The sequence below is a fragment of the Lagenorhynchus albirostris genome, chromosome 5, assembly GCF_949774975.1.
Source record: "Lagenorhynchus albirostris chromosome 5, mLagAlb1.1, whole genome shotgun sequence".
Lineage (NCBI taxonomy): Eukaryota > Metazoa > Chordata > Mammalia > Artiodactyla > Delphinidae > Lagenorhynchus > Lagenorhynchus albirostris.
In genome coordinates this window covers 45,132,533-45,158,623 of record NC_083099.1, presented here as the reverse complement: position 1 = coordinate 45,158,623, position 26,091 = coordinate 45,132,533, and positions in this window count along the sequence as shown.

Sequence of the window (26,091 nt, the reverse complement as noted above, 5' to 3'; positions counted from 1 at the left end):
CATTTGTGAACCACACAAATGTACTTCAATTTTAATAAAACAATATGCATCCTTGAGTAATGATTATTATAAGTAATTTTCAAAGGCTAAATTTGTATAAAAGGAATTACTTAATAACTTTCTCCATTATGTAATATATATTCCATTTTTTTGAGTTGCTTGAATATCTATGAAATCTTCCTTTTCCCCTTCTATCTAAGGAAATTTGTAGGCTGGGGCATTGGGAGAATACCAATACTATTTTAAGAGCAAATACAGTTAATATCAATAGATGAGAAAAGCTGACTCTAACACAGAATAATATTTCAGTTTTGATAAGAGTAAAATCATATTAGGATGAATTTTAATGTTCAAATTATTCAAATTCATTAATATATTTTAGGGAAGGTCTTTTGTGTTGAAACCAACATTTTTGCCATAAAACAAAAAGCTTAATTTTTTTATGTGTTATTTTTGTGAAGATAAGGAAAGCAGTTTATTGCAGGTGTCCTCATCAGCAAAGAAGGCATGTAACTGTTTGTAGACCCTGTATAAATCAAGATTTAACCAGGCTTAGTAGGCAGCATTCCTCACACTCCCTTTATACAAAAATTACTTCCGTACTTCAATTGTTCATATGTCTCTTAAATTACTCTTCAAGATAAACTTTTCTAATGGCATTGTTATTAAGAAATTCATAGATGAATATGAAAGCTCATAGCTCTTTTACGATGGACTCACATCTAATATTTGCAGGGCCTATGAAGACTTCATATCTTATATCTTAATACTTAAAAAATTAAATCATGCTAACAAATTATTAAATAAAACATATCTTCTGCCTTGAAAACTATAACATCATTATGACAAAATTTAGAATATAATGATATAATTGCAAGCATCAAATTTATCAAAGATGATTATATAATATTTAATTATTGTGATTCATGTATGGGCTGATGATAATCGTGTCAAAGCAAAAATTGCGGGCTTCCCTGGTGGCACAGTGGTTGAGAGTCTGCCTGCCAATGCAGGGGACACAGGTTCATGCCCCTGTCCGGGAAGATCCCACATGCCGCGGAGCGGCTGGGCCTGTGAGCCATGGCCGCTGAGCCTGCACGTCCGGAGCCTGTGCTCCGCAACGGGAGAGGCCACAGCAGTGAGAGGCCCGCGTACAGCAAAAAAACAAAAAAAAAAAGAAAAAAACCCCCACAAAAATTGCACTGGACAAAGTTAAACAGACAAGGAAGACTTCATTCAAAGCTATTGTAATGGGGAAGAGAGAATAGTACCGAGTCTGTACTCAACTCCAGTGAAACAAGGGGTGGAGAGTATTAAAGAGCTGGTGTGTGGGTGTGGGTGTGTGTGTGGTGGTGGTGTGGGACAGGGATCAGAGGTCATCTACATTTGCTAATTATCCTCACTCAAAGGAAAAGCAAACTTTCACATACTTCATGACAGGAGGTAGCTTTACAGTTTGACACCAAAAGAAGATGGGCTCCTATCATCTCCTCCCTCTTGCGTCTCCCTCCCACCGTCCCTATCCCATCCCTCTAGTCATACAGAGTGAAGTAAGTCAGAAAGAGAAAAAAAATACCGTATGCTAACACATATATATGGAATCTAAAAAAAAAAATGGTTCTGAAGAACCTAGGGGCAGGACAGGAATAAAGAAGCAAGAGGATTTTTAAAAAGATGTACCTCTCTAAAGAACAGAGAAATAATTCACAATTACAAGTTTCTAAAGGGAGGAGGAGAGATTTCTGTGGTTATGCCATTTGGATTCTTTAGACCCTAGGATGAGAGGAGGTCAGGACCCTATCATCGGGAAGAAGCCTGCCTAAACCACAATCAAAAATAATAATCTAAAAATAAAATATTCTTAAGCTTTTAAAAATGTTCTTAAGCTTTTTTCCAAAATGATGTATCAATATTAAAAGGCAAAATAGCAGTTATAATTGAGTATACATTTTTAAATCAAAATTATTAAAATTGAATATTTAAAATTCAATTTATGAAAGTGCATTTACAAATCTTACTAAATATTTTAATAGAAATAAAACTACTCACGACTCAACTCTAATGCTCATTGTCCATTAAATGACTATCAGTATCATGTTTCTTGAATGCTTTATCTAGATCAATCTATTCTGTATACAATTTTAAGTATCACACAATTTGTAAAATAGGGCAAAATATTTCTCAGCCACTTGTACAAATGATTCTGAGTTCATCCAGACCAATAACCTGGAACACAAAAGGAAGCAGGAAAATGAACATTAAGCTCAACTGAGAACTGACACTTTCCTTGTTTTGTTTTGTTTTGGAAGCATCTGTTTCATTCCTGCTGAGAGAAAATAAAAATGATAATAGATTCATCTTTTCTCTTACCTAAGTGCTTCTGTTTTACAAACTCTCCACAGTCACAAGCAGTATCCGATTTCAGGCTCAGTAGCAACACAGCCCACACACTTTCCTGCATTAGGATCATATCTTTTGCTTAGAGGATGTAGATCTTCATTTCTCCGGGTAGATGATGTTGCTAATGAGAAGGGTCGTTAATGGTTTTAGTACGTGATGTCCTAAAGCTGAGCACTGAATTCAAGCATCATCCATGTGTGTGACATACAGATGTCTCTAAGGCTTGAGGTCCACAACATGGGTCCCTTTTACCTGAGTCTATGTAGAGATCCAAGACTGAAATCTATGGGTTATAGAATCATTATTACAGCATACTTAAATTTTAATTAGAATTTTAAACCATTTACCTGAACCTTGTTCAAATGCTTATCTTGTTTTAATAATAGGAATGTATTTAACACCTGTTTTTGTCTCTTTGAAATATGTGGGATAGCTGATTTGGTATCTTCAACTACCTGAATGTTGCTAATTAAAGGTACTAATCCATTTATATTTGGCTTATACTTTTCCTGAAGCAATACAGCACTTCTTAAATTATACAATTAAGATAAATTTCATGTTCTGATAACGGATCCATTTTAATAATTCAAATCTACCAGCTAATTATGACTTTGTGAGTTCTGTGTTCTTGATAAGAATAGTAATATTTCCTAAAACAGTGTTGTCATTTGTCACACACTAAAAGTATTAGTGATGGACTCACATAAGAGAAGGGATCCAATTCAGAGAGAAAAATTCAACTTTTTTATTGTAATTTTAAAAGTAATGTTTATATCACCATGAAGCACATAGTTACTGTGTATAGAATATTTTAACAGAATAATTTTACTGAGGGTTGTAAGTATCTCCCATCAGGATAAAGTGATATGTTTGGCTTGAGTGGAAAACCATAATTTTAATTTTTAAAGTGTATGATATAAATTCATTGTGAATACTTGAGTTATACATTGGAATATTCTAAGCATGGTTGTAATTTGTAAAAGGACATTCAAGAAGATGAACAGTAGGGGCTAACTAGCCTGATCAGGCTAGTTACATCTGAGAAGATTGCAGCCAATTTGAGAACATTCAAATTTTACAAGAAGGTGAGATAGTTAGTAAAAAATACCTTCTTACAAACAAAAATATACTTTAAAGCTCAATTTGAAGCTCAAACAGGATACCTAATTATTGGTAGTTATTGCTACAATTATGATTACAGTGATTTTATAGAAGTTGATCTGTTTAAAAACTTAAATTTTAAGCCAAAGTTAAAAACTAAACATTATTTATATATTTTAATCATTACATGTTTATATTCTTATCACTACACATTTATTTATTGACTAACATTTCTAATTTACTTTATAAGGTGGGCTGAATGTCCTGCCAAGATGGATAGGGCTCAGTGATACTCTGCAAGAATGTAGACTTTGGTTATCAGAAGCATAAATCAATTGTGATGTTTGTTGATATTGCTTTCTGTTAATGACTTTTTAAATATTTTTTTTCTTTTTACACTTACACTAAATTTAGATATATTTCAATAAGGTGGGAGTGGAGTGGGAAGCCCTGAGGCAAGCTGAGTAGGACAATCCTCAGGAGTAAATTGGTCCTTTGTTTCTGGGTTAAATTTTCAGGCAAGAATGCTTACGGTTTGAATCTAAGTAATCGTTGTTACTGTTTCAATCCTGAGATTGTCTTAATTCCATAATAGTTATCAATGTTTTTCATTTTTTAATTGTTGAGATTGATGGTTCTGAAATATATAATTTAATCATCTTTCTTTGATTAAAAATATAAGTGCTGAGATTAATACAATAGAGTACCAATATATTATTATTTATTTTAATTAGTATTTCCTTCTCAAACCTTATCATCAGCTCCTAAATTAAGTATAATTTTAAAGTTTGTCTTTCAAACAACCATTAACTAGGCATTTACTTTGTGAGGCTCAACACCCTGAGTTGTCAAGATGAATAATATGTCTTCCTGCCCTAAAAGAGTGCATAGACTCCAGGAGGAAAACAAGCACTAATTTTATAAAGCACATGACATCTACCATTTATTCTGCTCTGAATTAATAAAAGCATGAAATATCCCACAATTTTTTTAATGTTTAAATCAGATGTGTCAGTTAGGTGAATCAGAAAAGTTAAGTGCTGGCAGTCTGAGATCAAGAATAAAGAAACATTTTCTTGGTTGACTACAGTGAATTGTGATATTTTATTTATTTGTTTAGAATAAATATCTACTATGATTACATTACAATTCATTATATGATTATGATATATAATCATACACATTGAATATATTTTATTTATGTAGATATATTCTATATAGAATTCAATCATATAGAATATTATTATATTATATTATATTATAGCACATAATAGAATCTTACATACAAAAAAGAATGTAAAAGGTAATACCAGTACATTTAACTTTCTTTTTGAGAAAATGGTTTTTTCTGTCTCTGTGGGTCTTTTCATTTTAGGAGTTTTTCAGTGACCTGTAGCTCTCAGACACTTAAGTGTTAGGTCAGTCATCTGTGTAGTTACAAAGAGAGGCTAGAGGAACTCAATAATTATATGCATTCAGAAGAAGGAATGGCTTTTTAAATGTGGATTGTTATACGCACATATGGAGGACCATAATATTCTTCTAAGATAGTATCTGAATTGAGTTATTTGGATTTCAAAGTCTCTGAATATCACCATTCCATACTCAAAACTTCTGTCCTCATATGATGGAGTTATTACCCTGTTTTTTATTTGTAACCAAACCTATTTATCATGTACTTAATAAAAATCAAAATTCTTAGCTCTATCATATTAAAATAGCTAAATCATATCCATGTATATGATTAAGAGACTGTAGAACCATTGACTATGATTTACTACTAAAGGTAATAATATGCAAACCATCTCCCCTGCTGAAGATTAAACTGCCAGTTACTTGCTTTCTTAGGCGCACGTGCAGTCAAGATGCTGGATGTGACCTGGGCCCCACCAATTATTGCATGATTGCAGCTGGACATACACAAAACAGTGAATATGAGGAAGCTATCCTGTGAGTGTTGTGATTGGGAATTTCCACATCCAGGTGGCAGTGCTGGCAGTGGTTTCAGCATCCCCAGCATCCAGAGTTGATGATGTCTGAGGTGCACTTTGGAGTGCCTGTTCTCAAGGATATTGGCAAAGAGGTGTTTATGTAATGTTAGGTGATAGAACTTGTGATGTTATTCCTGGCTATGTAGTCTTCAAACTTGATCTAGACATGTACCAAAGTTTGTGTGAGCTACCAAGTTATCTTTTATTCAATTCCCTTTCTGTTTAAATTAGCCAAAGCTGATATCTGATGCTTGCAGTTAAGAATCCTGACTGATATAGGAAACAAATCAGTTAAAATACTATGTGTCCTGAAGATAAAGATACGATGTGTCCTCCTTCTCCTCCTTCCTTTATCCTTCAAAACACTTTTTACCCTTAAGCAATAAATAACTGTGTTATACACTTAGTATATATATACTAAGTTCTATTCTCTGTGGTAGAGCTTGCAATTTTTGGAGTATCTTGAGTCTCCGGCTCACTGTAATTTTTTTTTTTAATTAGATTCTAATGGCCTATTCACAGCTGGAAAATATTCACTCATGTGACTCCTTCAATGAACCATTTTTTTTTCAGGTCAGAATTTTTATGAGAACAAATTTGTAAAATTCTTCCCATATCTGTTTATTTAATTATCACCTTATATAGGTTTATCATATCACATATATATGTATATGTTATTATCACACACATATGTATATGTTTATGCTATATATATGTATATAGAGTTTTCATAAGCATAATAAGGAAAGACGTTATTTAGATATTTTTCAGTTAAGTATTTTGAAGGGCAAATTGTCCAGGCAATGTTTTACTCTATATAGTTCCCTTTCTTTCTGTCCCTGAGGCCATGGGTGCTTTGTTAAAAGTCCCTAAAGCTATTCTTTTAGTCTGAAGGTTTTGTCCTACAATCTGTGTTGAAACACCAAATGCTCTTTTTATTTGTCTCCAGTCTTAATTCCTGGGCTTGATAATTAAATTTTCAATCTTTGCCCCTTGGTTTCATCTCTCTGTCTCTGTCTCTTTCTCCTTCTACATGGAAGCTTGGTGGTAAGATTTGCCTGCACAAAATTGTGGTTTCTCTCCAAGATGCTACCTTTTCCTTGCTCCCCACATCTTCAGGAAATGAAACCTATGAGTAGTACCCAGCTCTGCCTGACCTTGGTGCAGCCTCTCTGCATGCTGCACCGAGCCCGGAACCTCTCTCCACAGGCTCCAGCCTGTCTGGGAGAGGAGGTAATCTGACAAGAATAACTTAATAGCCAGAGGCAGCCTGCACACCAAGTGCATAGTTGCCAGAACAGCAGAAATGCTAAGTTTACCGTAAGGGATGGGCAGCTTTTTAAAAGTGTCTAGCTGCAGGGAATTAAAGCTTCCAGATGGCAGAATTGCTGCTGATCTGCAGCCAGACGTCCCACCCTGCAATTCTCCAAGACACGGTCCCATTCTTAGCAATTCTAGGCTTAAACTCGAGAGGCAATCTTTTCCCCTTTTCCACCCTTGCTTCTTCCCACTCTTAGATATGTAGGGCATTCTTATTTTTTTCTGTTCAAATTATAGGTACAGACTAAAACTGATTTTAAAATAGTATGTCTAGTTTAGTTTGGAAAATAAAGAAATAGATTCAGAAGACATAGAAAGGTTTATTCTCTCACCCACACTTGTGCCAAATAGGGCAAATAATTATATCTGCCTAGGCTTCAGGACATTTCTTCTGAAAAATTCATTGTCTACAATGTTTTATGTGAGCAAGAGTTATGGTGCTTTGATTTTAAAAAAGCCTATTGTAAAAGAAAGGCTTTAAAATCCTAATCCAAAATATAATAGTGTCCTACTATCTCCCCATCTGGAGATCAGACTCCCGGCAACCTGGAGCACAGGCACAGCTCCAAACTCAACAATAGATCACAAAGGTTCTTGGGAGTAAATATAGAATTCACATGCATTTTACTTCTTTCATGGGGACCCACTGCAACTATCAACAGACTTAGAAAGCTGTTCATAAGGAGGTTTTATTACTAAACCAAACCAGATAAATATTAAAGAGAGTTCAGCAGTGTATCATCTTTTAAAAAATTATAACAGTCAGTTGTTTCAGTACCATTTATTGGATGGACCATCCTCTTCTCACTGATTTTAAAATCACCTCTGTCATATTATAAAGTTTCTATAAATGCGTGTGACTCTTTCTTGGTTCCCTATTCTGAACAACTGGTTTATTCTCTATGCTAATTCTACAATAACATTGTTTTAATTACTAAACTTTATAGTATGTCTTGAAATTTGACAGGGAAAGTTTCATATTTTAGTCTTCAAAATGGTCTTGCCTGTTCTTGGCCATTTATTTTTACATGAAATTTAGGATGGGCTTCTTAAGTTCCATTAAAAGGAAAACACATTTGTGATTTTTATAAATATTTCCTAAAATGTTTATAGATCTTGTAAGAAAATCAACATCTTTATTTTTTCATTTATTACATGCTTTTTAAAATGTTTTGTATATTTCTTAATAAAAATTCTAAGCATCTTTAGATAGATTTCTCAGTCCCTATACTTTTAATTCTATTTTAATAATATATTTTCAGTTACTGATGTATAAAAATATTATCAACACTTTTTAATGCTGTTCTTCTGTCTAGTTCACTTGCTCATCTTATACTAACTATTTTAGGTGTTCTGCTGTATTTTATATGTACTTTTATATATTAGCATTCACATTACATAAAAATTGGAATTTTTCTCCTTTTCAGTCTATATCTCATTTTTATTTTTTATTGTCTTATTGCACTGCTCAAGATGATATGTAAAAGAAATGGTGAATGAGGGAATCCATTTCTGAAATGTCAGGTTTCTTTTTTTTTTTTGGTTGCACCACACAGCATGTGAGCTCTTTGTTCCCCAAACAGGGATCAAACCCTGTGTCCCCTGCAGTGGAAGTGCAGAGCCCTAACCACTGGACAACCAGGGAATTCCCTAGGGCATCCATTTCTTAATACTAAATTTAATGGCAATTATTCTATGGTATCTCTATTACTAATTTGGTGACTAGATTAGTTGGATAGCCTTAATTATGTTAATGAAGTTCCTTTCCATTCACAGATTGCTAAGAATCTGTTTTTTTATTATCATGAATGAGTATTGAATTATAGTAAGTGGTTTTCTGCATCTAAAGAGATAATCCTTTCTTTTAAATCTATTAATTTGGTGGTCTACATTGTCAGATTTTTTAAGTTGAGCTATCCTTCTATGCCATGATACAATATTTGTTTCTACTTTTCTGACTCCATTTACTGAACTATTATGCAAAATGTCTGTATCTGGTTAGTGAATGGAATTGAGATTGTCTATTTATCTATGTATCTATCTATTGTAAAAAATTAATAAACAGAAATCTCAATTAAATAGGGTTCGGAGATCAGAGGTGGAGTGCTCATGCCCTGTGATGAGAGCAGAGCCCAATAGGAAGAAGAAAGACTCCTCTTCTTTCCTGACAGGGACTCAGCCAATGAACAGCCATGGATTCTTTGTTTACTATAGCTGTGCCAACTTCCTTTTCCTCGATACAAAAGCATTCTCTTTCCGTTGCCAGGTGGGGACTTGCACGTGGCTTGCCATGGTTGCAGACCCTGAATTGCAGTTCTCCATGGATCCTGAATAAAGCCACCTTTGCTGGAGAAATATCTGGCAGCCCATTTGTTTCAAGTAAGTATTTTGGTGGCCTGTACAGAGAACAGAGAAGACTCTCTACGGCTCTGCCGCTGATGAGCAAACAGGTGCAGGACCCACAATTGAGCCCATTGTTGCTCACTGCTTTTCTCATCAACCATGGAGTTTGAAGGTGCATCTTTCTCCTGATCCAAGCTCATGCCCTCCTTGCATTTGAAGCTCTCCAGGCTTTATTCTGGACCTACTTAAAGGTTTTGTCTTTCTGGTTGAGGCCTTGTTCTGTATGCAAGTACTCGTTTGACTTCTCTGTCTGATTTTGAAATCAGACTATTTCACTGAAGCTAGCTAGCCTTTGACCCATTCTTTTGGAAACAGGGTTGGGTTGCTTCTCTGAAATGGTGCCAAGTTTTTTAGCCTTTGGCCTATTCCTTTGGAAGGACTATTCTCTCTAGAAACTGGCTAAAAATTCTTTGGCCTGGCTTCTCTGGAACCAAGCTGTTTCCTTTAAATTGGCTGGGATTGGCTTACAAGATGTCTAAATTGAGCCATTTGTGTTGTAAGCTATTCAATCTATTTGCAAATCGTTCTTTAGAGGAAAAAAACTCTAAGAAATGGGATCCCGGTTATCTAAGTATTTTGAGAGTGGCCCCCATACAGGAACTTTGGCCAATTTTATATTTAAAAGTCTTGGTCCTTTCCCATGCACATTTCTAACTAAATGGACCAAACTGACCAAAGGAAAGTTAGAATATCAGTGGCCATTATGGGGAACTTTTGAAATCCCCAAACTGAATTTCCTTGAAACCGAATTGGACTACAATAGCTCAAACATTTCCAGAACTGAGTGGAATGCTTACTTTGATTGGTATTTTGAGGCTTCCCCATGATATCAGGAGTCTAAAATTGCCTCTCTGCAAAATAAGATTTTAAGATTAACTGAGACAAACAAATGATTGAAGAAAGATAAAATGTCTCCCAAAGCATCAGGCTCTTCTTCCTTGGCTTCTTTGACTCAGACTCCACTTCTTGCACCATCTTCCTCCTTTCCTTCTATCTGCCCGTGCCTCCCCTATACCCTCACAAATTCCCCCAAACTAATTCTCTTGCTCAACTTCCCTTTTTCTCTGAAGCACTGATCATTTGTCCCTATTGAATCAGTTACCACTTTCCTTATGGGCAAAATCTCCAACTGATGTTGGCAAAATTCATAGCACACCTCCTATCAAATTTCAAATGGACTCCTCAAAACTGCTTCCCAGAATTAATCAATACCCTATAAATAAAGAATCCCTTCAAGACCATAATAGAAAATTACAAGGCTCAAAGCCTCATTTTCCTTTGTCTAGCCCCTGTAACACTCACACATTACTGGTGAAAAAACTTAAGGGCTGTGGGTGGAGATTGCCCAGTACCTCTGAGCAAGAAACAACTTTGATATCCCTCCTCACCCTGCTGTTTCTAACCTTCACACCTCACTAACATCCATTCCCACTGGAAGAAAATTCTTTACTGTAATTGATTTATGCAGTGCATTCTTTAGTATTCCGGTTGATGAAGCTAGATGATAGCTTCATGCCTTCACTTGAGAAGAAAAACAATTCACCTGGATAGTAATGCCTCAGGGTTATACTAATAGTCCTTGTTATTTCTTGCAAATCCCGCAGGCTGATCTGGGTGATATAAAGTTTCCTAGAAACTTTGTTTACTTTGTTGCAATATGTGGGTGATTTGCTTCTTTCCTTTCCTTTACAAGTCTAGTTCCCCCGAAGACAGCATCCGCTTGCTAAAGTTTTATCCTTCAAAGGACATAAGGTCACCAAAGAAAAATTGCAGTTTCCCCAAACCCAGGTTGATATTTAGGGCATCTGATATCAGAACAAGGCCTACACCTAGATCCAGATAGATTTTATGGTGTCTTAGGTTCCCCAAAACCCTAAACTAAGTGCCAACTGTGAGGTTTTTCTCAAGCTACTTGGTTATTGCCTAAACTGGATTCCAAATGTCTCTCTTACGGTCAAAACTCTATATGTTTTACTCAACAATAACAACCCTGATCCCATTTTATGGGAAGAACCAGATGACATAGCCTTCAAGGCCTTAAAGGAGAGTTTTATGAACCCCCTGCTCTTGGGAATCCTATATCAGAGTCTTCTTTTTGTATACAAAAAGGAAGGAAATGCCCTTGTGATAGTCACCCCAAAACACAGGGACTACAATTAACCCATAGGGTGTTATAGTCAGCAACTGGGCCCTGTGGCATGGGGATACCCACCTTGCCTAAGAGCCATTACAGACACTGCCATTTTAGACAGTGCCGTTTTGACTGAGGCCACTGGGAAATTCATTATGGTATCCCCTTTAACTCTCTGTGTACTTCATGCAGTAGGTGCTCCTCTGAATTCTCACCACAGTCAACATTTCTCAGTCAGCCAACTCACCTCCTATGGAGTCCTTTTGTTTACTGGCCCTCACATAACTCTTTTACATTGTAATAACCTTGACCCAGATACTTCTTCCCTCTGTCACTGACAAAGTCCCTCACAACTGCTTAATACTGATGAATCACCTCCTGACTCCTCATAGTAATCTACAGGAAATTCCATTGGGTAACGTTGACTTCTCATGGTTCACTGATGGTTCCTATTTAAAAGGTGACAATGGCAATATTGTCCTGAGTATGCTATTACAATTCCTTTTGCTATTGTGGAGAAAACATCTTTACCTATTGCTACTTCAGCCCAACAAGTTGAATTATACACTCTTACACAGGCTTGTACTTTAGTCAAGAACAAAACTGCCAATATTTATGCTGATAGTAGATACACTTTCAGAGTCGTCCATGATTTTGGATGGTTGTAGAAGCAGCATGGCTTCCTTACTTCCAGGGGAAATGAAATTAAGAATGGTCCCATGTTTAGGAATTATTCTGTGCAATACTTTTACCTGTCCTTTAGCTATTATTGATTCTGTGGCATTCTAAACTTGACTCTCTCTGGAAGCTAAAAGAAGTCACCTTGCTGATATTTCTGCAAGGAATGCTGTCTTTAAAGGGACCAACAACAGCCAGACTTCTATTATAGTCCAAAGGGATATTTCCCCAAATGATATTTTAGGAAAGCTGGCTAGAGAGGCTTAACAACTGGCCTCAGGAAAGGAAAAACAAGCTTGGAAATTCAACAGTTGTTGTTTTGGTAAAAAAAGGAAGTTCTGGTTTGGACCAAATAACAATCTAGTTTTACTGGAGACTCTAAAATTTCCATTCCTTACCACTGTACATGCATTAGACCATCGGTCTAATGACAAAATGATAGCATTCATGAATTAATATTGGTGGGCAAAAAAGTGGCTACCTCACCTTTCCCTCTTGTCTGAAGTACAACCCAGAGAAGCCTGTTTGTCCTGCTCCTGAACATTTTAAACTGCGTAGTGGACCATTAGTGGTCTGGCAAATGGATTTCATACAACTTTCTCTGTCTCATAAATATAAATATATTTTAGTCACGGTCTGTATGCTCTCACACTGGACTGACTATGCTTACTAGCCTCAATCCTCTGGTTTAGTCAAACACATTAATGCCATTATTAGGACTCAGTTGGCAAAATGTGTAGAGGCCCTCCTAATACCTTGGCCAAAAGCATTGTGGTCGATCCTGCTCAATCTCAGTTCCACCTATTTTGGAACTCACAAACTCTCACCCTTTGAGATAGTCACAGGAGGCCCAATGTACTGCTTCTTCTGACCCACAACTGATAAAAGGACAGATACTCCAATTTTGCAAAGGCCTAATTGCCCCTATTAAAAATAACCATGTTTGGGTAGGGAAATCTTTTCACAGTGTACACTCAGGAGATGAAGACCTTAAGAACCATATCTTACAACCTGGAGATATTGTCTTTTGGAAAAGATACGTCCAGAAGAACTCTCTTCAACCTCACTGGAAAGGCTCTTATCAAGTGCTGCTAACCTGCTTTTGTACCACCAAAGTCCAAGGAATAGACTCTTGGATTGACATGACACATCTAAAGTGTCATGAAAAGCACTTACTGGACCTGCACATCATCTGATGAAATCTGAGATTAAAGATATTTCAGAAGTGAATCAGGTGGCATTTGTTGAGACAGCTTTCCCAAGATATCTAAACCAAGCCTGTTGGAAGTTTGTCACCAAACATTTGATGATGGTATAATTCTTCAGATGATCTCCAATGTCTATGATCTTGAAAACATATGGATTTTAGATAAAAAGTGCCTAAGAGTTCACTCTCTTACTTCTCCTTGTTACTTGAATGTGACTTTAGTAGGTTTCCAATCTGTCGCTTTCCCTCCAATGTGAGACACTAAACCCAGGAAAGGTCTTTCTTGACATTGAAGGACAAAAAGCCACTGAATCTAGAAAACTTGACTCTTCATCAGCAATGCTTTTAGGGAAAGATCTTGATCAAGATGTATGGGGAAATGTAAAAAATTAAGTAACAGAAACCTCAGTTAGATAGAATTGGGAGACCAGAGTGGGGAGCTCCCACATCCTGTGATGACAGCAGAGCCTAACAGGAGAAAAAGGACATATCTTCTTTCCTGTCAAGGAGGTAGTCAATGAAAAACCCTGTACTCTTTGTTTACTATAGCCCTTCCACTTCTTTTTCCTCTCTATAAAAGTGTTCTCCTTCCCTTGCCCTGTGGGGACTTGCATGTGACTTGCCATGGTTTGCAAACCCTGAATTGCAATTCTCTGCTGATCCCGAATAAATCCATCTTTGCTGGAGAAATATCTGGCAGTCTATTTGTTTCAGGTCAAAATGTTTATCTATCTATCTATCTATCTATCTATCTATCTATCTATCTATATCTAGCTCTAGACAAATCAACTAAGACAATCAGGGACAAAATTGTAATTTGAGAAAGTTAGATTTATTGACCCATAGCAACAAGAGAAAACACACTCAAAACTCACCATGGGACATCTTACCAAAAACTGAAAAAGATGGAGTAATTGTGAGATTAGAAGAAAGAATGGAGTTTAGGTAAAATTAAAATGAAGTGTTTGGACAGGCTTAAATCAAAGTAGGTTGCATGTAAAGGGGTTAATATCTGCTCTGGACAGCAAACGGAATCCAGGTTTCTGTTTCTTTCAAAACTACAAAGTTATGATAAATGTGAAAAAGTGTTTTTAGAAACTCCTTATCTGACACTCTCCATCTGGATTGGAAATCAAGGCTGCTTTTCTGTGTCAAAGCCAATTAGATCCTCCAGGCAAGAGAAGGATGTTACATTTCTACTGATGTAATTTCAAACAACAGTTTCTGATAGGCTTTAATTTTGGAGTTAGAGAAAAAAGTTTTGCTGTGAATAGAAAGTAGTCACTTAGGAAGGGACTGCTATAATACTTTAAAGTTGTAGAGGGACCATGGGAAAAAAAGTTGTTTCTTGTTAACTCAGCAGCTGGCTTTATCTGTATCTATCATCCCAGCCTGATGAATGGAAGAGCAGATTTTTGCTTTCTCAGTCAGAGTTAATTCTCTCTTTCTCCCTCTCTTTCTCATATATAAATGAGCTATACGTATGTAGTTTTTATATATATATATATGTATTTATATATGTACACATACATATATTTACACATCAATATACACATACATTGGTAATAGTGCATTTATATTATAAACTAATAATATTTTATAAATACACATACCTACACAAGCATACATAATTTTCAATTTTTACTAACCCAGATTATTTTAGCACCAAAGCTTTAACTTCCTGAAAAAATTAAGTTGTATATATGTCCCAATTTAGAAAGATGCAGTCATCCAAATCATTAATAAGGTGCTTTATTTCTTGTTATTATTTTGTTATTTAACAGTATTCTAATTTTAATAATATAAAAATGTATGGAGGATAATATAATAAAGTAAAACACTTTAACAGCTATTGTCATTTTGCCAAATATGCCTCAGATTTGTTTTTCTTTAAGAAACAGACTATTACAGACATAATATCTCCTAATCTTATTCTCCCTAGTGTTAGCAACTGAATTTTAGTTATACATAAATGTGCACATATACACATGTATGAAGCTGTGTGTGTATACATAATTAAATTGAAGAAAAGTCACTAAAAACCAAGAAGAATGTATATATATATAAACCCACAGATGTACTTTTTAATTTTCTATTGACTTTTTCTTTTTCATGATAAATAATTAGTAGTTTTCATGTTCATTGTTACTTCTTCTGCTTTTACCTATTATTGTTTTATAACATCTAGAGTTTCTTGTTGTTTTTGTTTGATTCATTTTGTTTTGTTTTAGATGTTATGTTTTCCTTTTTCTGTTTTAGGATCCTAACCATACTTACTTCAAGTTTACTTTTCATTAATGCAGCATATTAATTTTGTCAAAATTATGTTTCTATTTTTGATTTTAGATTTATTCATGGGTTTCTTTAAAATATTCATGAATTTTAATTTTCAGGTTCATCATGGATGGACATTTATTTTCCTGTCCTTTTTGCTTTGTCTTTCTGCATTCACCTTTATTCATCTAGTAGTTTTGTGTTTGCTTACTTTTGGTCTCTGTGGAGTCTCCATGTTTGAAATAGATTTAATATCTGTTGTTGTCTCCCCTTTCTTATGGTAATGGTGATATTAAAAATAAGTTATATCCAATGAGGAAGGCTGTCAGTGAGTTGGCCAAATCCTGAATTTAATGCTACATTTTCATTGCTCTCCCCTCCCATGTATGGGGCTGCATATAAGTCATTGCTCAAAGAGTCATGAGTAAGAAATTTTCTTTAAATGTGTTCTTGAATGGGGGAACCCCACCCCACTTTCTGGATTCAGGCATTCTGTCTCAAGCATCTACTCTCCCCTCACAAAAACTGAAGGCCTGCATAATTTCTAATCCTCATTACTCTGTACTTCTCACCACATCTACTCCCTTTCAAAAGCCAGTGATCAGCCAACTACAACTTCTGTCTTGTTCAATACTTTGTATTTTAAATCCAAGATATTCTTGTTTTTCAATATAGCTCTGTACTTATAATTTGCTTTTAACTCTTTATAACACATTGCTATGTGTTTGCAGTACTGAGTACGGGAGAAATTTCCCAAACGTAATCTACTAACACCATCTGGAATGGAAGCATATTTACCTTATTTTCATATTTGAGGTGAAAGTTCTTGTAATTGCTTCACCATTTTATGTATATTGCATCTCTTCTATATTACCAGTGGTGGTATTTGTTGAATGGATTAATGAAAATTAATGAATGAATATTTCTTGGCTTGGTAGAGCAATTTTAATATAAAAAGACATCATTAGTAATTATTATAATGAATTATAATTCAGATATAATATATATATATAATTCATATCTTATTTAATAAGTGAAATTATTTGTGCTTTAGGTTCTTTTTATCTTACTTGGATGACTTCCTTTTAAAAATGACTCAATTCTCCATTATGTGAGATGAATATGTCAATAAAAATAAGGTAATATTTTCTTAAGAATACAATAGTTTGGAAAGTGAAGTTGACCTAAAGACACAAAGAAAATTATTTTTCTACTGGAAAAGCTAGGTAGATTTTAAACTACTTCTTAAAACAAACAATTATTTTAGATCCTGTAAAGGAAATTCTTTAGAGAAATAATTTTTAGTACTTGAAAATGATTTGAGAAAGCATTTTAAAGTAAATATATATTTCTCTTAATGTCATTTAAAATTTATATTTTCTAAAGCAAAACTTTAATTTGAAATAACACAGAAAAATACTACTTAGCATCTAAAAATGAAATCATCCAAGAATGAAATCATTTGGATATAAGTGGAATTATTATTATCAAATTAATTTTACAACATTGTTCAATTTAATTTTTACTCTATTCATCTAACGATCTTTAAAAATATTATATATCGTAATCCTTATAAGAAAACAATTATATTATAGTGTCATTCAAACATTCCTGTGCTATTTTCTGACACTTTAGTTTCACAGATATAATCCTTACCTATTTAAAAGCAGTAACATTCTTCCCTTCCTCAGCATTTTTTTTTCTTTTTTGTATTTTTCCTTGTTGTTTAGTCCCAGCATGAGCTGCTTCATGATTGATGAAACCCAGCAGGCTGTTACAACCATTCAGAGAACAAGCTATGTCTTCATTTATACCTTATTAACGTAAATGCCAGGGTTCATTGGCAAGTTGTAATTGCTAAAACACAATCTGATCAACCACTTGGGGAAAAAACAACTGAAAATTTACTCAGAAATCTCTCGGTATATAAATATTAGTGACATTAGTTATGAAAGTTATCTTGTCCAGAATACAGGCTTTGCCATCTTATGAATCCAGTGGCAAATTTCACAGTCACTTGGATTATTGTACTTAAGAACAAACACAAATCTGAACAAACACAAATGACACTTCTCTAGTTAGAAATAATATTTGATGCAATGAATGCTATTTTATTTCCAGAAATAAACTGTATAGATTAAAGTAAACTTAACTGTTATTATCTCCAAATTTATTCTTATGCTTTTATTTTACCGGGCTGTGTCTGTAACTCTCCATCTCTGGAAATTCTATGTTCTATATTCTAGTAATACAGACCATATATAGTTCTACCAGGATGTCATATACTTTCCTTCCATGTCTTTTTTCAGGATATTCTAAATTTTGAGAATGGTCTTCTTTTAACTGCAAAGTAACTAAATTCCTACCTATCTCTCAAGAACGAGTTTAGAAGGTAAGTGCTACTTTGCAGACCACCTCGGATTTAGAGACAGATTTTTTTTCTCTTCTTCCTTTGCAGATGATTTCATATCTACGTCAATGACAATAATTTAATTTAAACCACATTCAAACCAAATTAACATGCTTTTGTGCTATTCCACTCCACTAATCATACAAATATATATATATATATATATATACACATATATACCTTCAAAGAATTTATAGATGGACAGAGAAACAAGTAAATAATTATTTGATGTTCTGTATGTTAAGTGCAACAATAAGCAGGATAAGTGTCTGTGGTCTGCTGAAGAATGACAGGGAGTTAGTATTGCAGAAGATTAATGTCCTAACCAAGGAATTGCATGAGATAAAGCTGGAAAGACAGACTGAGGCCATGCTATGAAGGATCATATTGTGAATATGAATTATGAATTCATATTCATCACATGAATTGTAAGATATAGTAAAGAGCTTGGCATATTTCACTTCAGGTACTAGATGATTACAGAAGGATTTAGAGCAAGGAAGAGTTATAAGTTACTGAAGGGAAAAAGAGATGGGGGATAAATGGCTGTTTTTACAATAACTGTGGAGGAAAATGAGTAGGAATTGATCTTAAACTTGAAGTATGAAATAACAGAAAATAAAATGAAAGAAATGAAAGAACAAAAAGGGGGGAAGTAGTTCAAAATATTTAGGAGGTAGAAATAAATCAACCACTGACTGATTGTATATGAAGGAGAAATAAATGACTCAATGCCACTTCTAGATATTCTACCCCTCTTTGTGAGGTTACTGTAATGTAGAGGTTTGTTCTGTTATATTGCCTTGTCCCCCTACTTACATCTATTTTCCACCAGTCTCTCTTACTCATTAAACTTTAGCCCTGACTTATGTTTTTCCTTTCCACTATAAGTTCTGCTATTTTTCTAGGTTGTCCTTAAGGATGCACATCTAGCACCTGGCCTCCCAGGCCGGTAACCTCCTCAATTCCAGTGCAGTACTCTATGACTAACCTAAGTCTATACTCTAGACTCTAACTCAAGGCTTGACTCATAAAATTATTATTGATAACATTCTGTCCTTCCAACTTACTTGTTCATAAATATCCCACTTTGATGTCAACAACCATCAATCTGGAATATCCCCCACTTAGTTGAATAATTCTTAAGCATCTTTCAGACTCCAAGGTCACTTATGGACCTGTTCCCTTACATTCAGTGTAAATCACACTCTCCAACCATCTTTTATTTTCTGTTTTATATCTCATCTTATCTAATTATTATATATTTATTTTGAGGGTATATTTTTTACAGTGTATTCTCTGCAATAAACTTTAAGTTCAATTTTTTAAATGATTCTATTTTTACCATAAACGACTAGTCAAGTTTCTGTCCCAGGCAGATAAGTTGCTATTGTTAACAAGTGACAAAAACAGCAGAAAGAACAGATTTGAGTTGGAGATGGGAAAGGAAAAATAACCATTATTTGAGGTACTTCATTCCTGATAACATTTTCAAGTATGCAACTCTTTGTAAGGGATATAAGGCTGCTCATCACCCCATAATCAAGACTCTGGAGCCAGCATGCCAGAGTTCAAATCCTAGCTTCTCCATGGACCACTTGGTTAAATGTGGGCAAATTACTCAACTCTCTGATACCTCCTTTGTAAAACAGGCATAATAATAGAGATTAGTGTTTAGCTTTTGTGTGAATTAAATGAGCTAAGTGCTGAGAAGATTTCTGTCAAAATGAGCGCTTGAAAAATTTTAGTTGTGATTTCTATTACCTTTGTTATAATGAATGCTATTTCTAATTGTACTTACTTACATGAGTAAGTAACTTACTCTTGTAAGTTACATGTTACATGAGTAACATGTAACTTTAGAATTGTGGAGAAAATTAAATGAAATTATACCTGCAAATAACTTACATGGTGCCACACCCTATTATAATTATTGTTGTTATTAACATATTATTACTCACCTGCTAATATTTACACTTGTTCACCAGGGACACATTATTATTACTTTCTTTGTGAGGTAAAAGTTACAAATTTTTCCACATATATTTGGAAATATTTATATTTAAGGTTTTAAGGTAATTAAAATAGTTTATTTAGTTCACCTATGTTTATTCTCTTGTCACTGGACTTACACAAATAATCAGTATATAAAATGACAAATAAATAAAAATTAAAATGAAAACTTATCTTCCTACCAAAGATAAGTTCAAGGTGAATATTTGCCAAATAACATACGAATGTGTGTGTGTGCATGTGTGTGTATGTGTGTAGTTGGTTGAGACTAGAAATAGTTTTGATAGAGACACACATTAAAGCTAGATAAAATGTAGTACAATTGTATATAATTGAATAAAGCATCAAATTAAATAAAGTTATTTAATCAAGAAATCAGTGGATAAAATGCAATTGCCCAAAAATAATAATTTGGATATTCTAGGTCTTTTCCTTTTTACATACATTTTATACTTGGCTTATAATTATCTAACAAAGTCAGATGGAATCATGATTGTGACTGTATTAAATTTAATAGGTCAATTTGGGCTTCATTGATGTGTTTACAATATTTAGATTTCCACTCCAGGAATATGTTGTATCCCAGTTTATGCATATCCTCTTTAATATCTCTCATTATTATTTTGTTCTTTTAGTTCAAAAGACTTGCACATCTTTTGTTGAATTTGTTTTTGAGGATTTTAAGGGTTTTTTTTTTGTGGTACTATGCATTAATTTTCAAATAAATCCATTGTGGCCAGAGAATTTACTCTATATGATTGCAATCCTTTTAAGTTTATTTAGATTTTTCTATGGCCCAATATATGGTCAATATTAGTGAATGTACCATGTGCCCATGGAAAAAACCATTTGTATTCAGCAGTTACTATGTGTTTTGTTCTATACATATCAATTAATTTAAGATGGGTGACAGGTTTATTCAGGTTTTCCATGTTTTTATACTTTTTCCTAGTTTTTCTATCAATTGCTGAAAGAAGAATATTGGAATCTTCAGTTCTGATTGTGGAATATTCTATTTAGCTTATTCACTTTTTCAATTCTTGCTTCACACCTTGTGAAGCTCTGTTATTTTTGTGCCTACATGTCTACTATGATTAGTTATCTTCCTATGAATTGAAATGTTCCTCTTTGTCTCTGTTAATACATTTGTCTTGAAGTCCACTTTATCCCATATTTATATATCCATTCTTATCCATTAAGGTTTACTGTTTCCATAGTATATCTTAACTCTTCATTTTTGGGTGTTTATATGTGTTTATGTATACTTAATTACAACTCTTGCAGACAAACTCTGTCTTTTAAACAAATTTTAATTTATTAATTCTTAGTGTAATTGATATGTTTAGAATAGGCTTTACATTTTACTATTTGTCTTCTTTTTTCTGTCTCCTTACCTTTCCTGTTTTTTGTAATATCTTCCTTTTGCCTATTTAGAGGTTAAATGGATATTTTTTGGAATCTATTTTTACTTATTCATTGACTTTTTAGCTATATCTCTTTTCTTCATTTTTAAGTGGTTGCACTAAGAAATACAACATGCACACATTGTTCATGGAATAATTAGAGTTAATATCACAGTCCTTAAAAAAATAGAAACTTTGCAACTATATGGGTCTATTTATGACCTGCCCAACATTTATAATCTAAGTGTCAAAAATATATTATACCAACACACAATAAAGTTTCCTGAGATATCTAAACTTACCAAATAACATGCAGTATGCTCAGTTAAGTTTCAATTCCAGATACACAACAAATAATTTTCAGTGTAAATATGTCCCATCCTACATTTGGAATATATTTATACTTAAACAAATTATCTATCTAAAATTCAAGTGTAAATGGGAGTTTCATATTTTAACTGTTAATCCTTTAAATTCCACAATAAAGTATTATAATTTTTGACTTAGTCTTATTTATTTTAAAGAAGCCAAGAGGAAAAAAAAAGTCCTTTATATTTATCAAGATCACACCCACCGCTTTTCATTCCTACCTGAATATCAAAGTTTCCACTGGTATAATTTCTCATCAGACTGAAGACTCTTTTTCATTCTTAGAATCTGTAGATATTAAGTTTTACCAGTTGCTTTTAGTAAATATCTTCAATTTTCCTCCCTGCGAAAATGATGTGGCTTGTATGAAAAAATAAGCTAAATAATTTTCCCTAAACCCTGTGCTATAGACTGAATATTGTGTTCCCCACCCCAAATTAATGTTGACATTTTAATCCCCGATGTGATAGCATTAGGAGGTGTGGCGGTTGATAGATGACTAGATCATGGGGGCAGAGCCCTCGTAAATGAGATCAGTGCCCTAATAAAAGAGATCCTGGAAATCTCCCTTGCCCCCTCCACTATGAGAGGATTATTCTATCAGATACAAAAAAGTTGCTATTTCTTGCAGTTTATATAAACTAACAAACTGACACACAAAACCAAAAACCTATCTTGAATGAATATTTCCACTTCTGTTAAAACCTCATTTTTCTTCTCCCTTTTTAGAACAAGAATCTTAAAGGATTTTCTATATTCAATATCTCCTATTATTCTGTTTTTTTTTCACCTAAACCACTCAATCAGGCCTTTGCCTCCACTACTCCTACTGTAAATTCCTTTGAATGTTCCTACTAACATCTATATTGGTCAATCCAATGATCAAGTCTCAATTTTGACCTGACTTAAACTATCAAGAACTTTTGACACAACTGATCTCTCTAACTTCTTTGAAATAAAGTAGATGTGGCTGAAGGTACCCAGGTAAATTCTGTGCAATACATAAAGTAGAAGCTTTAATACGCAGAATCAGACTTTTGCATCCCCAAACAAATCCTCCCATGAAGAATTTAATGATATAATTTAAAGAAATATGCAGATGATCCATATATAATGTGATGTTTTCAGATTTATGAAAATTGAGAGAAGCTTGATAATATGAGAAAAAGAAATGTACCTAGGGAATATGAGAATATAAGTCCTACAAGGCATATCAGAAGTTGTGGTCCCCTTGCCCACAATAAATATAATGGAGTACAAAAATTATCTCATAATTATTTAAATTACTCAACATATATATTTTTTCCCAAAGATTCTATTATAATTATAGATTATGTGAGTAAAAAGGGTCTACGCTCTAAACTAGATATACCTTCAAGATAAGATAGACTAATATGGTTTAAATAGGTTAACCAGACTTACATTCTTAAGTTATTTTCAGGAGTATTATTGTAATATGTAAATAAATTTAAATATTGCTACTTTTGTGCACACAACTTCTTTCCTTACACATGGTTAAAATAGACACAGTGGAATAATCTCTTGGAAATATTCCATTATGCACATCCAGAAAAGAATCATAGAACAATTTCTTTCATTTCTTTGGTTTTCAAATTGATTTTTGTTTATAGTCATTTTTATAAATGTCAATAATTCCTCTAGTATACAGTTTCACATTTACATTATCACACTCAATTGTACTGAATTCACAAAAATAAAATATAAGCATTATACTTTTATGTAACACACCAAGTTTGCTAAATATCATTACAAGTTGAATATATATATATACACATATGGTACAGAGAGAGAGAGATTTCTAAGTACAAAAAAAACAGATTTGCCCTGCTATTGCTTTGAGCCATTTAAAATATCCTGACTTTGGTTTATATAACTAATGCTATTTATGATTCATAAAAGGAGATTTTCATAGGAAATTAAAGGTGTAAGGCCACACTCTAAAGATGTTAAAATGTGTGCAAAGAATGCTTGTTTCATTTTCAACAGCATAAGTGTGAAATATTCTTTCTCTCCCCTGAGTTTATCGTATAGCTATGAAATATTTATGACAGATGCAAAAATAAAAATGAGAAGGATGAAAAGGATGGAAAATTAAGGGTGTTGAAATAAACTTGATTGATTCTAAAACAGAAGCAGAAACAAATACTAAACACTATCACAATCTTGTCTTAGAGACAGAAATCTCTAAGACTCTAAGACTCTAAATCTCTAAGACTATCTATCTTGTCTTAGAGATAGAAATTATTGGAATCCAAATGCAATAGTAGATATTTCCTGGCTATAATATTAGTTTGCTTAAAGAATATTAATAGAGAAATAAGAATCAGTGTTCGAACCTGATATTATCTTTAACCTTATTTTGGAGTGATGATCAGAGAATCTTCAGAAATGACAAAGTTACTTCACACACACATACAAAAATAGCACTTGCGTACGAAAAGCAACACCCACACCCCCCCACACACACACCCTTAATTAACCTCAAAGATTTGATTTCTATTGAGTAGGGCTAGTGATCTTTAGTGTATATGACCTTTTGTGTCCCTTCCTTAAGTTTCTCTAACCCATTAGATAAAAGTAACGAGTAATATTTTTTTAGGTCAAGGTAAGGAAAGTGTTCTCATAAAGCTGGACAGAGGTAAGTGATCTCTTTTGGGAATTAGTGAGTTTTCTCATGTATATTCTAGCATGACCCCAACTACTACCTGAGTGGAAAATGTAGAAGGATTACAAGTGTAATGAGTACAAAATGACACAATTCACACATAAAAAAAGAAATGGAGCTTTATATCTCTATAACTGAATTTAGTTTAGCTTGATGGTTTTCTTCTTACGTTTGGGAATAACAGTGTTCTAAACTAATGGTAAACATTGTGTGGGATTTTTCTCCTTTCTTTTTTTTCTACACTTCTGCTCAATGAAGACCTAGTTTGCAGTGCTTCAAGTATTATTGTAGTATCCAGGGAAATAGGGCATGTGATTCATTATGGTCCTCTGTCTCCTAGAAGACTTTGCAAATATACATAATCCTTTCTGCTCTTTGGTCATGAGGAAACTTTTGTGCTGCCTTTGCATTTCTAATGCTCCCCATAAACATTTTTGCTTTTCTGTTTCTACTCAGCTTTCTCTGCATCATTCTTTTTCCAAACATGATGTCTCTCCAGATTGACTAGCTCACAGGTAGCCAATTTTTTATTTCCCTCAGAAGCATAGGAACTATTCAGATGTACTATTGTACATTCTGGGAGCCCAAACTCGGTGTGTCTGTTTTCCAGCTCATGTATCTAGTTGTCTTATTATCTCACTGAATTTCTATTTAACTTGGCAACTCATGCACCTGTTTTTCAATTGCTCTGGCATCAGGCTAGGTGTTTAAAGTTCTCTAACAGGCTTGCAGTCTCCCAGAATTTTTCTTAGGAAGATAAAGACATATTCCTTAAACATTCAAGGATCCCTAATCTTATTCATGTTTCAAATTTCCCTCTTTCCCCCTACCAATTAGGATTTCGCCTAGTATAAGAATGGATCATTGCCCTCTCTGGGACACTGTCCTATGTCAAGCTTTATTAATTTCTTAGTCTTCTTTCAATTCTTAGGCTCTTCAGACCTCGGCCCAGAAATTAACTTTACCTCTTCTCTGTGTGATGGGGAAAATAGTTTTTACATTTTTGTGCATACTTTCTAATTTACTTCTATGTCATATATTCTATGACCTTAAATTGAATAGTGGCCCCAAAGATATATACAAATCCTAATCCCTGGGACATGTAAATGTTACCTTATTTGGAAAAAAAATCTTTGCAGATATATTTAAGTTAAGGATATTGAGATAAGGTGATCATTCAGGATTATTCAGGTAGGTCCTAAATGCCATCACAAGTATCCTTATAAGAGGAAGGCAGAGGAAGATTAGACAGACACACACAGAGGAGAAGACAATGTGAGGATGGAGGCAGAGAATGGAGGGAGCCAGGGGTCTCCAACCCCTGGGCCACGGACCAGTACCGGTCCTCGGCCTGTTAGGAACTGGGCTGAACAGCAGGAGGTGAGTGGCGGGCAAGCAAGGGAAGCTTCATCTCTTCCTCCCCATTGCTCCCCATCTCTCGCATTACCTCTTGAGCCATCCTCCCCACCATCCGTGGAAAAATTTGTCTTCCACAAAACCGGTTCCTGGTGCCAAAAATGTTGGGGACAGCTGGAGTGAGCCACTAATACCAAAGAATGCCAGTGACCACAAGAAACTGTAAGAGGCAATGAACAGATTTTCCCCTAGAACCTCTGGAGGAAGCATGGCCCTAACAAAACCTTGAGTTCAGACTTCAGGCTTCCAAAGCTGCAACAGGATAAATTTCTATTGTTTTAAGCCATGT